Genomic DNA, 16,220 nt, shown 5'->3' with positions numbered 1-16,220 from the left:
TACCCAGCTCAACTTGTGTCAGATGGGTGGATTCTCATGATAGGAGATAGTTGGCACTTGCTAGGCATTTCATATTCCAGAGAAGATAAATGAGTTGGGTGAGAATTACTATGAAGTAAGATAATCATCCATGTCCACTTGGTTTGAACACCAAATGCATTTTACCTTTTCAGATGAGATCTTACCCATGAACTTACTCTAAACTTAGCATCAGTAAATTTGCACCTTTAAAAATTAAAAACCTCATGGTGCAATGCAACAAGCTGTGGCTAGCACCGTCTAACAAGTATTCTCACCACAAAAGTTGAACATGAGAGTGTTCTAGATTTCCTTACCAGTTTCTGGGAAATGGGAAAGGAGAGCACATGGGTTCTGGGAGCCAATTTCAGAATGTAGACCTTTCTACACAACAAAGGATATAATTTATCCCTTTCTAATCACTCAACACATGTGCCATAACCTGGAAATGCTGTAAATGAATATTTATGACTTCAACTCTGCAACTAATCATCTCACTTCTTCTTCAGATCCCCACCTGAAACCTACTCAAAGCGAACATTCTTTAAGGAAGTGGCTGAATCAATGGGGCTCTCATAGAAGCAGGGACAGCTCACTGGGAGAGCCTACTCAGCTATTTGGGTCTCTGATCCAAGATGTTTGCAAGAATGACAATTTGCCCGCACCTCTCTTGGTAGGTCTCATTTTGGTTTTCAATAACCCATCTTTGTTGAGAGAACTTGGAGGGGTCAGGTCTCCTCATCAAAATCTGTCCCCCAGTGAAGAAAACATGAGATAGCCACCATATTTGACTGGTAAGCTTTGTTCATGCTACTGCAATAAAGACAACCTCATTTAGGTGTTGCAGAGTGAAAAAAGCAAGTCTATGTTTCAGCAAAAAGACCCCATACTGTTGCACAGAAAAATTAGAATGGGCTCTGTGTTTGAGTCTCTGTGAGTCTACCTCCCCTTCACATTCTCCTTGGATTCTGAAGAACTGGAATCATCTGCCAATCACAAGTTTCCTATCATTTCCGCTTCCAGGCAACTTAGTATTACCACTCAAAATGTCTCACATGTATTACGTTTGTCTCTTCAGGGCTTCAACATAGAAATTCATCCCCTGGCATGTGTGAATCATTCATTCTAAAGGAGTTTGTAAATTGAAAGCTACAGGGTGAGGCCTATGAAAATTGGGGTACTATGTTGTGAGTGGTACATTTATTGAGGGTTCAGCCAAACTTACCTCTTAATGTAAGGATTTGTAGGCTAGATGTGAAGAAATTCATCATGTCAGCTACATGGCAGATGCCTCACTAGACTTTGCACCTTCCATAAGTGTATGTAGAGGAAATCTGTATTAACATCCCCATGTCACGAAAGGAATAAAAGTCTTAATCAAGTTCTTTATTGTGACCAAGCTCACTGAGGAAACAAATGGCATACTCGATTGAAAATGCCGCAGAATAACTGACTCTGAAACTTACTGTTCTTCTGCATTAGAAATGTTGGCCAGCGTGTGGCTCACTAGGCTAATCCTCCACCTGTGGTGCTGGCACCCCAGGTTCTAGTCCCAGTTGGGGTGCTGGATTCTGTCCTGGTTGCTCCTCTTGCAGTCCAGCTCTCTGCTGTGGCCCGGGAGTGCAGTGGAGGATGGCCCAGGTCCTTGGGCCCTGCACCCGCTTGGAGACGAGGAGGAAGAACCTGGCTCCTGGCTTCAGATCAGCGCAGTGCACTGGCCACAATGCACCGGCAGTAGTGGCCACTTGGGGGGTGAACCAATAGAAACAGGAAGACCTTTCTGCCTCTCTCTCACTGTCTAACTCTGCCTGTCAAAAAAATATAATAAGAGTACTCATTTGATACTTTATAAAATTCTCTTCAAAAAAAAAAAAAAGAAATGTAAATAGGGCAGTAGGAAATTTAAAAAAAAACTTGGTAAAAGGGAATGCAATCAGAGAAGGTTTCAGAGAAGATGTTTTTCAGCGTGGTTTTAAAGGAGAAGACAATGCTAAGAGGCAGAAATGGAGTATATAGTCATTCTAAAGGGAGTATAAAATGAAATGGATCTAGAAATAAAATGTCCACCCTTGGCTACAATCATTGAAAAAGTTGGATTTAGAGGTGTAAATTCACTGGAAAGGATAACACTGGTAAATCAAGCATTAACATGTTTTATTGTTTGAACATACAATGACTGGTAGATACAAAATGTATTCAGAGACACCAAAATGAAATCTTCATAGTTATTCTCATTCCATTCTCTGTAGAGCTGTAACCTTTCATACTTTTGATACCTTTCATAACAGGTACATACATGTGTTCTGGGTTTGTGGAAATGGAATGTCATGTAATTTTATACCCTTTATTTCACACACAGGATATGCTTTCCATAATTGATCACAAATGTCTGTGCACACTGGGCATATTTAGAAAACATGGCAATCAGAAATCATGTAGAGCACTGCAGAGGAAATTGAATTTGGGACGCCAGGTGAATTGGAAGAGGCAGTCTGCTCTGGTGGTTGCAACGACCTTTATGGTAGGAAAAGTTTTAGCAACACCTATATATAATATGGGTGCCATATGGTGGGTTTCACTCATTATGGCTGCCTAAGAACAATAATAGGCCTAAAGATTTAAGATTCTGAAACCAATGTCACAAAGTACATGTTGAAGGCAACTACTTCATTGGTTGTTGAAAGCCCCATGGACTTCATATGCTTTCTTTGATTCTCACAGATGACCCTGTCCTTGTTCATCCTCAGCAATCCATATAGAACTAATATTATTAATAATGCTGTTCCCAAAATCATGTCAAAACTTACCCTTCCCAATACAGAATGAGGATCCAAACAAATCATCTGGATTTGATGATTTTCACAACATATTATCATCAAGCTCTCTTTTTAAAAAAAATTCTATTAATCTTTGAAAGCTGTTACAGAATTTTCTTTACACTGAATCAACAAAGGCTAAAAAAAGGGGGGCCATCAAAACCTCCATTTATTTAATGATGGTTTTTTCCCCTGTCCCCTATGCCTGCACTTTAAAAGTGGTAAGGGAACAATTCCACCATTTTTGCCTTCTTTCAGTTTCATGAACTCTGGTATGCTTGATTAGTAACTATTGAATTTAACACACTATCCATGGTACTAAAAGTAGAGTAACTTTCTCTCAACACAAGCCTTGCTTTGAAAATGACTCTGAATTCACGTGTAGTACCCAAGTTAGTTCAGTATTCTGAATATTCAGTTAATTTTTATGGAAAATAAATACATTTTGAAAAGATAAGGCTAAATCACAAGTACCTGCTATATTTCTATAAGAGAAGATAAAAGAGCAGAGGAAAAAATGAATCAATCCATTTGCTGCTTTTTAGGAGCTATGTACAAAATATGTCACTGTAGTGATGATTAAAAATAAATTTTCCAAATTCCATTAATATGAGACACTTAGTATTTCATCTTTCTTAGTCAAATGGGCCATAGGATAAATAGCAACAGTGTCATAATGACTTGTAGCTATGCTAATGGTGCAAAACAACAAGTTGAGTTTTATCCTCTGTAAGGTACATACATGAACAGGATTTAATTTTCCTGCAAGACTTAGAGTTATCCTCTGAAGACTTTGTAATCTGGACCTTCTATGATTGCCAAGTATTATAACTAGAGAATTGTTTTAGACAAGAAATAGATATACAAGCAGGGCCATGTTGATTTTGTCATTCAGGTGTCTAGAAGCAGAGACCCAATAGCAAATATCTTTCACATAATCTTCTTGGATTGTGTTGTGACTTTAATAACCAGCTCCCAGGGCCAGCACTCTGACATACCCAGTTAAGCCACCTCCGTGGTGTCAGAATCCCATGTAAGCACTGGGTTGAGTCCTAGCTGCTCTATTTCCCATCCAGCTGCCTGCTACTAATGTTCATGGGAAAGCAGCAGAAGGTGGCCCAAATTCTTGAGCCTCTAAAAACCCACATGAGATGCCCAGAGCAAACTTTTGGCTTCTGGTTTCAGATTGGCCCAACTCCCACCATTGCTGTCATTTGGAGAGTGAACTACAGATGGAAGACCGTTCTCTTTCTCTCTCTCTCTTATTCTGCCTTTCAAATAAATAATAAATAATTTTTTTTAAATCCAGCTCTCAGTGGGCTTTTCATCTGGTTTAAGATACCAAAAAGAAGGCACATGATGCAAGCGTGTGTTCCTGTGGTTTGCATCACCAAAAGTGCCTTGAGTTTGGCAAACTCCCAGAACCAGCCACAGCTGGAGGATTTCCTCTCCCCACAGGCTGATCCAACTCCACAAAATACCTGCTTAACACATATTATTGATACGGGTGCTATTGCAGACCAATGACATAGTAAAGTTTTACTGGAATGGGACTGTGTCTTCTGACTTCATTGCTTCATCTCAAGTACTACTGTGTCTGGGACAAATAATAGCTCAATAAATATTAAAATGTATGAACCTTCATTGGATTATAAAGATGATAGTTGCCTGGATGTATTTATTAAACCAACTACTCATGCTTAGATAAAGAAACTGAAATTTCAGAAAGTTTCATGGGCTCAATTTCATGGTATTAACATTGTTCATCAGTGCCAAAAATGAGCAAACTTTCCTTGGATCCACTAGGAAGCTTATCTATAGTCTGAGTAACCAAAGGCCTGGATTAATGATATATCTAAATTATGCTTAAATTTCCTTCTTGTGGGGATTGTACATGTTTCAACCAATGGACGTAAAGAATAACTTGTAGGTAAAAACTAGGTATATGGTAATATATGCAAAGCCTTTCTGCTTATAACTATAAAGAGGGGCCGATGCTGTGGCTAGTAGGTTAAACCTCTGCCTGCAGCACAGGCATCTCTTATAGGTGCCAGTTCAAGTTCCAGTTACTCCACTTATGTTCCAGCTCCCAGCTAAAGGCCTGGGAAGGCAGTGGAAGATGGCCCAAGTGCTTGGGCCCCTGCACCCACAAGGGAGACCAGGAAGAAGGTCCTGGCTCCTGGCTTTGGATTGACCCAGCTCTGGCCATTGTGGCCATCTGGGGAGTGAACCTCAGATGGAAGACCTTTCTATCTGTCTCTTCCTCTCTCTGTCTATAATTCTACCTCTTAAATAAATAAATTTTTAAAATAAAAAGACCTATAGAGAGATTAATTTCCATAAAGGCATGAAGAATGAGACTGTGATGTGAGTTTTCTCCCTTTGAGTACACACAACTCAAGTCAGAAACGTTCATCCTCACTTTCCAAGTGTATATGAGTGTATGCATGGGTGTAGATATTTATGTCATCTGATTCCAAAACTTTACTGCTGGAAATTAAAACTAGTGGACATGAAATAAACTAAATGTGGGCCGGCGCCGCGGCTCACTAGGCTAATCCTCCACCTAGCGGCGCCGGCACACCGGGTTCTAGTCCCGGTCAGGGCACTGGATTCTGTCCCGGTTGCCCCCCTTCCAGGCCAGCTCTCTGCTGTGGCCAGGGAGTGCAGTGGAGGATGGCCCAAGTCCTTGGGCCCTGCACCCCATGGGAGACCAGGAGAAGCACCTGGCTCCTGCCATCGGATCAGCGCGGTGCGCTGGCCGTGGCGACCATTGGAGGGTGAACCAACGGCAAAGGAAGACCTTTCTCTCTGTCTCTCTCTCTCTGTCCACTCTGCCTGTAAAAAAAAAAAAAAAGAAATAAACTAAATGTGTATGTTTATTTCTTATCAAGAAAATATTAGAAGTAATGATGACTCAACAACAGATCTTACTAGTTTGTAAGATGTTCCTAAGGAAGGAAGTGTCAGATGATGGCAGTAGACTGTCTCCATTCCCACCACTGCCTAGACACTCTGCATGTATTCTCTGGTTTTGGATACAGAAAATCCACATGCAAGCTTCTGTAGAGCAAGTAAGTGAAGAGTTGGAGGTAGTCTTGGAGCTGTCACAGTTTGGTGACTGTGAAGAACATTGGAACTAAACTCAAAGCATCAAGTTTTCTTTCCAGGTTAGCCAATGGCTGTTTCCATGAGAATAACATGATTTCTTTCTTTCTTTTTTTTTTTTTTTACCTATATAAGAATTTTCTACAAAACATTCCTGGAAGTCTTCTTACGGACCATCTTTATGATAACTGGCTTCATGTTTTGGATGAAGGAAATGAGCAAACTCAAATAGCAGCATTTCAAAGGTGATAATGCAGTAATTACTCTGGGACTTTCTAAAAAAAACCTCCATATTTTCTTAAAAAATCAGCTTCTAGTTTTCCATTTTATCTATTAAATCAATACCTATGACAAAGTGTTTGATTTGGTCATGCATGTGGAGATTAGTTTAGAAAAGGATGCCAGTCTTCCGTCTGTCATTCAGTTTTTGCTTTTCTCCAAACTTTATTTTTATGGAGTGGATTATACACAGGCAGAATATATGGCATTTACAGAGAGGAAATCATTGGCTCAAGACAGATGCTAAAATAATAATTGAGTAGTAGTCTATGTGTAACATTATCAAAAAGTCAGCTAGCCAGAGAATTCTAAAAGTGGTTCAGGAATTTAATTGAATGACACATTTGTGTGTGCATTAATACCTGGCATGAGTCTTATAGACAATTGATCATTCTTGCACTCTTACAACACCTTGTGCTACTACTTTAAATAGCAAAGGAGCTATTTTTATTTAATTTCTGTTTAAATTTATCAAGAAGCTTTCAATTGACTGCATTCTGGAATGCAATACCTGTTTTAAATATGCTTCTATTAAATTCAGTTCTAATGGTATTTGCTGCACTTAGCACATAATATAGTAGATTCAGAGAAATAGTGCAGAAAATATTTTGAAGACATTTTGCTACATTCCCTGGTATTTTAACTTGGTTGTGCCAATGGCATTAAAGGCATTTTGCTCCATTTCATCAGTAAGTACAATGTTTTAAATTAAAGTTCTTGCTTTAAGAATACATTTTTCTGTGTTTAGGCTTTTCAAACTACTTCCAACACCCAATGCAAATATCTTACAATCCATGTTTGGCTCCTTATTCAATATATCCCTGAATTCAACATCTTTTCATGAAACAACTTCTGAACTGTCCATGTATGTAGCTGTAAGCCTGCTTTGGCCATGTATTTCTGACATTTCAGAACGCAAAACAGAATGGCAAAGAAAGGTAATTGCATGTCTAGCTTTTATTCTACTTTGGGTCTAAAATTCAATATATTAATTCTGATGGATCATTTTGAAGTGCACACTTCAGGTACTCCTCTGGAATATATTCATCCTTCTTGCATTCACTAGTGGATTGGGAGAGCACTGAGTCACTTTTTTCCATCCAAGAATCAGAACAACAGATTCAAGATAAGCTATAGAAAGAAAAAAGTCATGTGGTATAATAGAAACGAACCTGGGCTTTGGTGTTGTAGGAAGCAAGGTTCTATACTGGTGTCACCACTGAGTGTGACATTGAACACTGTTTCCTGGCTGAGGTTTCTTTATTTATATACTGGTTATAATTACAGTGATAGAAGAACTGGGTGACACTGCCTGAATGGCCTGGGCAGTATGGGTGCACCCATTGACTTGCTCTGCTAATTGTGACTCATGCAGAGATATGAATTTGATTTCTTTTTTTTTTTTTAAACTTTTATTTAATGCATATAAATTTCCAAAGTACGACTTATGGATTACAATGGCTTCCCCCCCATACCGTCCCTCCCACCCACAACCCTCCCCTTTCCCACTCCCTCTCCCCTTCCATTCACATCAAGATTCATTTTTGATTATCTTAATATACAGAAGATCAGCTTAGTATACATCAAGTATGGATTTCAACAGTTTGCTCCCACACAGAAACATAAAGTGAAAAATAATAGATGATTTTTTTTAAATGATGATGAAATCAGAGCAGACCTATTGTCATGTTTAATCCCAGTGAGAGTCAAGTTGGGAATTGATAATTTCTTTTTTTTTTTTTTTTTTTACAGAGGATCAGTTTAGTATGCATTAAGTAAGGATTTCAACAGTTTGCACCCCCATAGAAACACAAAGTGAAATATATTGTTTGAGTACTCGTTATAGCATTAAATCTCAATGTACAGCACATTAAGGATAGAGATCCTACATGAGGAGTAAGTGCACAGTGACTCCTGTTGTTGACTTTACCAATTGACACTCCTGTCTATGGCATCAGTAATCTCCCTATGCTCCAGTCATGAGTTTCCAAGGCTATGGAAGCCCTCTGAGTTCTCCGACTCTTATCTTGTTTAGACAAGGTCATAGTCAAAGTGGAGGTTCTCTCCTCCCTTCAGAGAAAGGTACCTCCTTCTTTGATGACCTGTTCTTTCCACTGGGATCTCACTCGCAGAGATCTTTTGCCAGAGTGTCTTGGCTTTCCATGCCTGAAATACTCTCATGAGCTTTTCAGCCAGCTCCGAATGCCTTTAGGGCTGATTCTGAGGCCAGAGTGCTATTTAGGACATCTGCCATTCTATGAGTCTGCTGAGTATCTCACTTCCCATGTTGGATCACTCTCCCCTTTATTTACTCCATCGGTTAGCGTTAGCAGGTACTAGACTTGTCTATGTGCTCCCTTTGACGCCCAGTCCCTCCACCATGACCAACTGTGAACTGAAACTGATCACCTGGAACAGTGAGATGGCATTGGTACATGCCACCTCGATGGGACTGAATTGGAATCCCCTGGTATGCTTCCAACTCCACCACTTGGGGCAAGTCAGCCTGAGCATGTCCCAAATTATACATCTCTTCCCTCTCCCATTCCCACCACCATGTTCAACAGGGATCACATTTCAGTTAATTTTCAACACTTAAGAATAACTGTGCATCAATTACAGATCTAAACCAGTCATATTAAGTAGAACAGATAAAAAAACTACTAAGAGGGATAATGTATTAAGTTGTTCAAAAACAGTCAGGGCTATGCTGATCAAGCCACCATTCCCCATAGTGTCCACGTCACTCGAACAGGTTTCCCTCTTGGTGTTCAGTCAGTTGTCACCGATCAGGGAGAACATATGGTATTTGTCCCTTTGGGATTGGCTTATTTCACTCAGCATGATGTGTTCCAGATTCCTCCATTTTGTTGCAAATGACTGGATTTCGTTGTTTCTTACTGCGGTATAGTATTCTAAAGAGTACATATCCCATAATTTCTTTATCCAGTCTATCGTTGATGGGCATTTAGGTTGGTTCCAGGTCTTAGCTATTGTGAATTGAGCTGCAATAAACATTAGGGTGCAGACCTCTTTTTTGTTTGCCAATTTAAATTCCTTTGGGTAAATTCCAAGGAGTGGGATGGCTGGGTCGAACGGTAGGGTTATCTTCAGGTTTCTGAGGAATCTCCAGACTGACTTCCATAGTGGCTTGACCAGTTTGCATTCCCACCAACAGTGGGTTAGTGTCCCTTTTTCCCCACATCCTTGCCAGCATCTGTTGTTGGTAGATTTCTGCATGTGAGCCATTCTCACCGGGGTGAGGTGAAACCTCATTGTGGTTTTGATTTGCATTTCCCTGATTGCTAATGACCTTGAACATTTTTTCATGTGCCTGTTGGCCATTTGGATTTCCTCTTTTGAAAAATGTCTATTGAGGTCCTTGGCCCATCTCTTAAGTGGGTTGTTGGTTTTGTTTTTGTGGAGTTTCTTGATCTCTTTGTAGATTCTGGTTATTAACCCTTTATCTGTAGCATAGTTTGCAAATATTTTTTCCCATTCTGTCGGTTGTCTTTTCACTCTCCTGACTGTTTCTTTTGCAGTACAGAAACTTCTCAATTTGATGCAATCCCAATAGTTGATTTTGGCTTTGACTGCCTGTGCCTCCCGGGTCTTTTCCAGAAATTCTTTGCCTGTGCCAATATCTTGAAGGGTTTCTCCAATGTTCTCTAGTAACTTGATGGTGTCAGGTCGTAGATTTAGGTCTTTAATCCATGTTGAGTGGATTTTTGTGTAAGGTGTAAGGTAGGGGTCTTGCTTCATGATTCTGCACGTGGAAATCCAATTTTCCCAGCACCATTTATTGAATAGACTGTCCTTGCTCCAGGCATTAGTTTTAGATCCTTGATCAAATATAAGTTGGCTGTAGATGTTTGGGTTGATTTCTGGTGTTTCAATTCTGTTCCATTGGTCTATCCATCTGTTTCTGTACCAGTACCATGCTGTTTTAATTACAACTGCCCTGTAGTATGTCCTGAAATCTGGTATTGTGATGCCTCCGGCTTTGTTTTTGTTGTACAAGATTGCTTTAGCTATTCGAGGTCTCTTGTGCCTCCATATAAATTTCAGCACCATTTTTTCCAGATCTGAGAAGAAGGTCTTCGGTATCTTGATTGGTATTGCATTGAATCTGTAAATTGCTTTTGGGAGAATGGACATTTTGATGATATTGATTCTTCCAATCCATGAGCATGGAAGATTTTTCCATTTCTTGGTATCCTCTTCTATTTCTTTCTTTAAGGTTTTGTAATTTTCATCGTAGAGATCTTTAACGTCTTTGGTTAAGTTTATTCCAAGGTATTTGATTGTTTTTGTAGCTATTGTGAATGGGATTGATCTTAGAAGTTCTTCCTCAGCCATGGCATTGTCTGTGTATACAAAGGCTGTTGATTTTTGTGCATTGATTTTATACCCTGCTACTTTGCCAAACTCTTCTATGAGTTCCAATAGTCTCTTAGTAGAGTTCTTTGGGTCCCCTAAATACAGAATCATGTCATCTGCAAAGAGGGATAGTTTGAGTTCTTCTTTCCCAATTTGTATCCCTTTAATTTCTTTTTCTTGCCTAATAGCTCTGGCTAGAACCTCCAGAACTATATTGAATAGCAGTGGTGAGAGTGGGCATCCCTGTCTGGTTCCAGATCTCAGTGGAAATGCTTCCAACTTTTCCCCATTCAATAGGATGTTGGCTGTGGGTTTTTCATAGATTGCTTTGATTGTATTGAGGAATGTTCCTTCCAAACCCAGTTTGCTTAGAGTTTTCATCATGAACGGGTGTTGTATTTTATCAAATGCTTTCTCAGCATCTATTGAGATAATCATATGGTTTTTCTTCTGCAGTCTGTTAATGTGGTGTATCACATTGATTGTCTTGCGCACATTAAACCATCCCTGCATACCAGGGATAAATCCCACTTGGTCTGGGTGGATGATCTTTCTGATGTGTTGTTGCATTCTATTGGCGAGAATTTTATTGAGGATTTTTGCATCTATGTTCATCAGGGATATTGGTCTGTAATTCTCTTTCAGTGCTGCATCTTTCTCTGGCTTAGGAATTAAGGTGATGCTGGCTTCACAGAAAGAATTTGGGAGGACTCCCTCTTCTTCGATTGTTCTGAATAGTTTGAGAAGAATTGGAGTTAGTTCTTCTTTAAACGTCTGGTAGAATTCAGCAGTGAATCCATCTGGTCCTGGGCTTTTCTTTGTTGGGAGGGCCTTTATTACTGTTTCAATTTCTGTCTCAGTTATGGGTCTGTTTAGGTTTTCGATGTCTTCCTGGTTCAATTTAGGCAGGTTGCATGTGTCCAGGAATCTATCCATTTCTGATAGGTTTCCCTGTTTGCTGGCATACAAGTCCTTGTAGTAATTTCTGATGATTCTTTTTATTTCTGTGGTGTCTGTTGTTACATTTCCTTTTTCATCTCTGATTTTATTGATTTGGGTCTTTTCTCTTCTTTTTTTAGTTAGTTGGGCCAATGGGGTGTCAATTTTGTTTATTTTTTCAAAAAACCAGCTCTTCGTTTGGCTGATTTTTTGTAATGTTTTTCTTGATTCAATCCTGTTGATTTCTTCTCTGGTTTTAATTATTTCTCTTCTCCTACTAGATTTGGGTCTGGTTTGCTGTAGGTTTTCTAGATCCTTGAGGTGAATAGAAAGCTCATCTATTTGGTGTCTTTCCAATTTCTTGATGTAGGCACCTATTGATATAAACTTTCCTCTTAACACTGCTTTTGCTGTATCCCATAAGTTTTGGTATGTTGTGCTGTTATCCTCATTTACTTCCAGAAAGTTTTTGATTTCTCTTTTGATTTCTTCTATGACCCATTGTTCATTCAGGAGCATGTTGTTCAATCTCCATGTGTTTGCGTATGCTCTAGGGATTCCTGAGATGCTAATTTCCAACTTCATTCCTTTATGATCTGAGAAGCTGCATGGTATGATTCTAATTCTTTTGAATTTGCTGAGACTTGCTTTATGGCCTAGTATGTGGTCAATCCTAGAGAAGCTTCCATGTACTGCTGAGAAGAATGTAAAATCTTTAGCTGTAGGATTGAAAGTTCTGTATATATCTGTTAGATCCATTTGGGCTATAGTGTCGTTTAAATCTACTGTATCCTTGTTGATCTTCTGACCGGATGATCTGTCTATTTCTGAGAGTGGAGTATTGAAGTCCCCCAGTACTACTGTATTGGGGTCTAAGTCTCCCTTTAAGTCCGTTAATAAATCTTTTAGATAAACTGGTGCCCTGTAGTTAGGTGCATATACATTGATAATTGTTATATCTTCCTGTTGAATTGATCCCTTAACCATGATATAGTGTCCCTCTTTGTCTCTCTTAACAGTTTTTGTGGTAAAGTTTATGTTGTCCGATATTAAGATGGCTACGCCCGCTCTTTTTTCATTTCTGTTGGCATGGTATATCTTTTTCCAGCCTTTCACTTTCAGTCTGTATGGATCTTTGTTGGAAAGATGTGTTTCTTGTAAGCAGCAAATAGATGGGTTTTGTTGCTTAACCCAATCAGCCAATCGGTGTCTTTTAACTGGACAGTTCAGGCCATTCACGTTCAAAGTGACTAATGATAAGTGGTAACTTTGCCCTGCCATTTGCCAAAGATAAGTTCTAATATATGCTTTGAATTCCCTGTGATCTTTTGCTGTGAGGTTTCCTTCCTTGGTTTCCTTCCTTTACCTTCTTTCATATTGATGACCGTGTTTCTGTGTTTCTGTGTGTAACACATCTTTAAGCATCTTTTGCAGGGCTGGACGAGTGGCAACAAATTCTTTCAATTTCTGTTTGCAATGAAAAGTCTTTATTTCACCTTCATTCACAAATGATAGCTTTGCAGGATATAATATTCTGGGCTGGCAGTTGTTCTCTCTTAGTACCTGGGCTATATCTCGCCATTCCCTCCTAGCTTTTAGAGTTTCTGATGAGAAGTCAGCTGTGAGTCTGATTGGAGATCCTCTGAAAGTAATCTGACGTTTCTCTCTTGCACATTTTAGGATCTTTTCTTTATGTTTCACTGTGGAGAGTTTAATTACAACGTGTCGTGGTGAGGATCTCTTTTGGTCGTGTTTATTAGGGGTTCTGTGAGCTTCCTGTACTAGGATTTCTCTGTCCTTCTCCAAACCTGGGAAATTTTCTGCTAATATCTCACTAAAAAGGCCTTCTAATCCTTTCTCCCTCTCCATGCCTTCAGGAACTCCTAGAACCCGAATGTTGGGTTTTTTAATAGTATCCTGAAGATTCCCGACAATATGTTTTAGATTCCTAATTTCCTCTTCTTTTCTTTGGTCTGACTGTATCCTTTCCTGTTCTCTGTCTTCTAAGTCCGATATTCTCTCTTCTGCTTCACCCATTCTGTTTGTAAGGCTCTCTATTGTGTTTTTCATTTGATCTATTGAATTCTTCACTTCAGTCACTATCACAGTTTCCTGTTGTACTAGTTGTTTCGTTTCATTCTGATTCCTCCTTAATATTTCATTTTCACGAGAGAGATTTTCTATCTTGTCCATTAAGGATTTGTGTAGTTCCAGAATTTGTTTTTGAGAACTTCTTAATGTTCTTATCAATTTTTTGAGATCTGCTTCTTGCATTTCTTCTATGTCATCATCTTCATAATCTTGAATTGGGGTGTCCTTTTCATTTGAGGGCGTCATAGTGACTTCCTTGTTTTTATTACCTCGGTTTTTGTGTTTGTTATTTGGCATATTGGAGATATTTGGTTTCTTCACTGTGGTGCTTTTTCTTGTTATACTATGACTCTAGATTAAGTGGACTATCTGTTTTTGATGGAGCCTTAGGGCTTGAGATGGGTGTGGCCTGAGAGCTCTGTTTGGTGTGCCAAAGGTGACACTCCCAGGTTAGGCGTGGTAAATCTCTCTCTCTCTTTCTTTTTTTTTTTTTTTTTTTTTTTTTGATTCAAAAGGGAAGTAATTCTGCACAGCTGAACGAAGTTGGAGGTAGTTAGCAGGCAAATGATATACCCACAGGAGCCAGAGATCGGAAGCTCTTTCCCAAGATCCCCACAGGGAATCTGTTCGGCCCTCAGAGTGGGCTCAAATTCTCCTTCAGCCTCCCACTGGGTTGCCAAAGTTACGGAATTGTAGCGTCTCTGGAGAGTGCTCACGTGAATTCCGTGAGTTCTCTCCCCCACCGTCTCTGTTTTCACAGTCTCAGTTCAGTAGCACCACAAATTTACTAGGTCCTAATCTCCTGTTAATTCGCCCCGCCCAGAGTCAGGTTTTTCTGCTAGGCTCAGGGCCGGTGCAGACCTGAGGTCGCTCTGCTTATGACGTATGTCCAAGATGGCGCCTGCTCTTTGTCTTGCTCGCCCTTGAGAGGTGAGCGGAGAGAGAGAAACCCGTGTCCGTACTAGTCACCCTTTTTTTTTTTCTCTCTCTCTCTCTCTCTTCCAGTTAGCCTTGTGAACTTCCCCCCCCCCCGGGGGTCGTTCCCTCTAGTCTCCTCTCTCCGCTTGCCTGCCGGTGTCTCGGGCTATTGAGGTTCGGCTCACCTCGCGTTCCAGCGCTGGTGTGTTGAGTCTGCCGCTGATGTCCCGAACTCTGGGCTCCCACGCTCTCCACGCAGGTCCACTGTGAATCATGCGTTCTGGAAGAGTTTCTTCTGCTGTTTCCTCCCCTACTCTTCCTTGAACCTGCAGTATCTCCACTTTTATTAAACTATCTCTCCCCAGACTATCAGTGTGCTCCCTTCCTATTCCGCCATCTTGCCCAAGCTCTGAATTTGATTTCTGCTCTGCTGGAAGAACATAAAAATGAGCCTACACTAAGCATTGAAGAAACTGAAAAATAGATCTCTGTAAAAATTAGCATAGGAATGTGAGAGGGAAGTGGAGGATGGGAAGAAGCATGGGTGGGAGGCAGGTAGGGGAGGAAGTGTCACTATGTTCCAAAATCTGTGTATATGAAATACATGAAACTTTTATAACTTAAATAAAATTTAAAAAGAATGAGCCTAAGATTCCAGACCATCACAATGGAGTGACAACATGACAAAGTCAGGCTCATCCAAAAAGTAAGGCAGAAAGCTGAGGTGAGGTGGGGCAGTGCACAAGGAGAGACTGCAGTCAGAGAAACAGACATTTTTTTCTCCACCTGCCTCCTTTTTTGTCAATAGAAGCTGCCAAGAATCTCTGCTTCCCAAGTACAGACTACTTTGAAAATGAGATTCCCAAGTTTGTGTCTATTGGGTGCTATATAAATATTAAAATGTGACTATACTTTTTCACCTCAAACCTCCTAATTGAAAATATCATATCTCTAAAAATGTAGTAATTGATGTAGGCTGCTAACAAAAAAGGCACAAACTGAACATGTTAATCCGTGGATTCAAAGAATTTAGATATCTATGCACAAATACTCTCAAAACCGATAATGTTTCATAGAGAAAAATGGGTTCATATGTTTTTATATCAATGCTGAATTTTTGGAGTTTCATATTTTTTGTTAGGTCCACAATTCATATATGTAATATGGTTTATAGTGATGCAAAATATAAAAATACATTTTATTTTGGCCTTTGTGTTACAGGTTGCCCTTGTTAAATTCCTGATTGAGAATTTCATGAGGATTTTTAGGAATGACACCTTCACCTCTGTTGAAGAAATCACAATAGATCCAAAGAGCAACCCTGCAACTGCAGGTACCCTGGATCATTTAATTGCCTTTGGTTAGACCACTATGTACCTACCTAGACTCTGTTGAGTAGTATATTATGTAGCCCAGTCAAAGAGGTGCAAGTAGTATTGTTCATGTACAAATTGAGCCAACTGAAGCTCTAAAAATTTTTATTATCTGTTCCTATAAGTGGCATAATGAGGAGCCCCTCCTGATCTCTGACCACCAGGAGTGCTGCCCTCATGTATGTGCAATGGTGATGCTCACAATGCCCATCAAGTGCCTAGTATATGTGTCTTTAAATTGGATTTTGGAAACACAGTCATCTATCAGGCTACCCCATGACTTTTACAATGTTTTAAA

This window comes from Oryctolagus cuniculus, chromosome 16, assembly GCF_051225735.1.
Source record: "Oryctolagus cuniculus isolate XC-2025 breed Fujian yellow rabbit chromosome 16, ASM5122573v1, whole genome shotgun sequence".
In the NCBI taxonomy this organism is placed as follows: Eukaryota; Metazoa; Chordata; class Mammalia; order Lagomorpha; family Leporidae; genus Oryctolagus; species Oryctolagus cuniculus.
The sequence above is the reverse complement of the archived record's forward strand: the minus strand, read 5'-3'. Positions refer to the sequence as shown.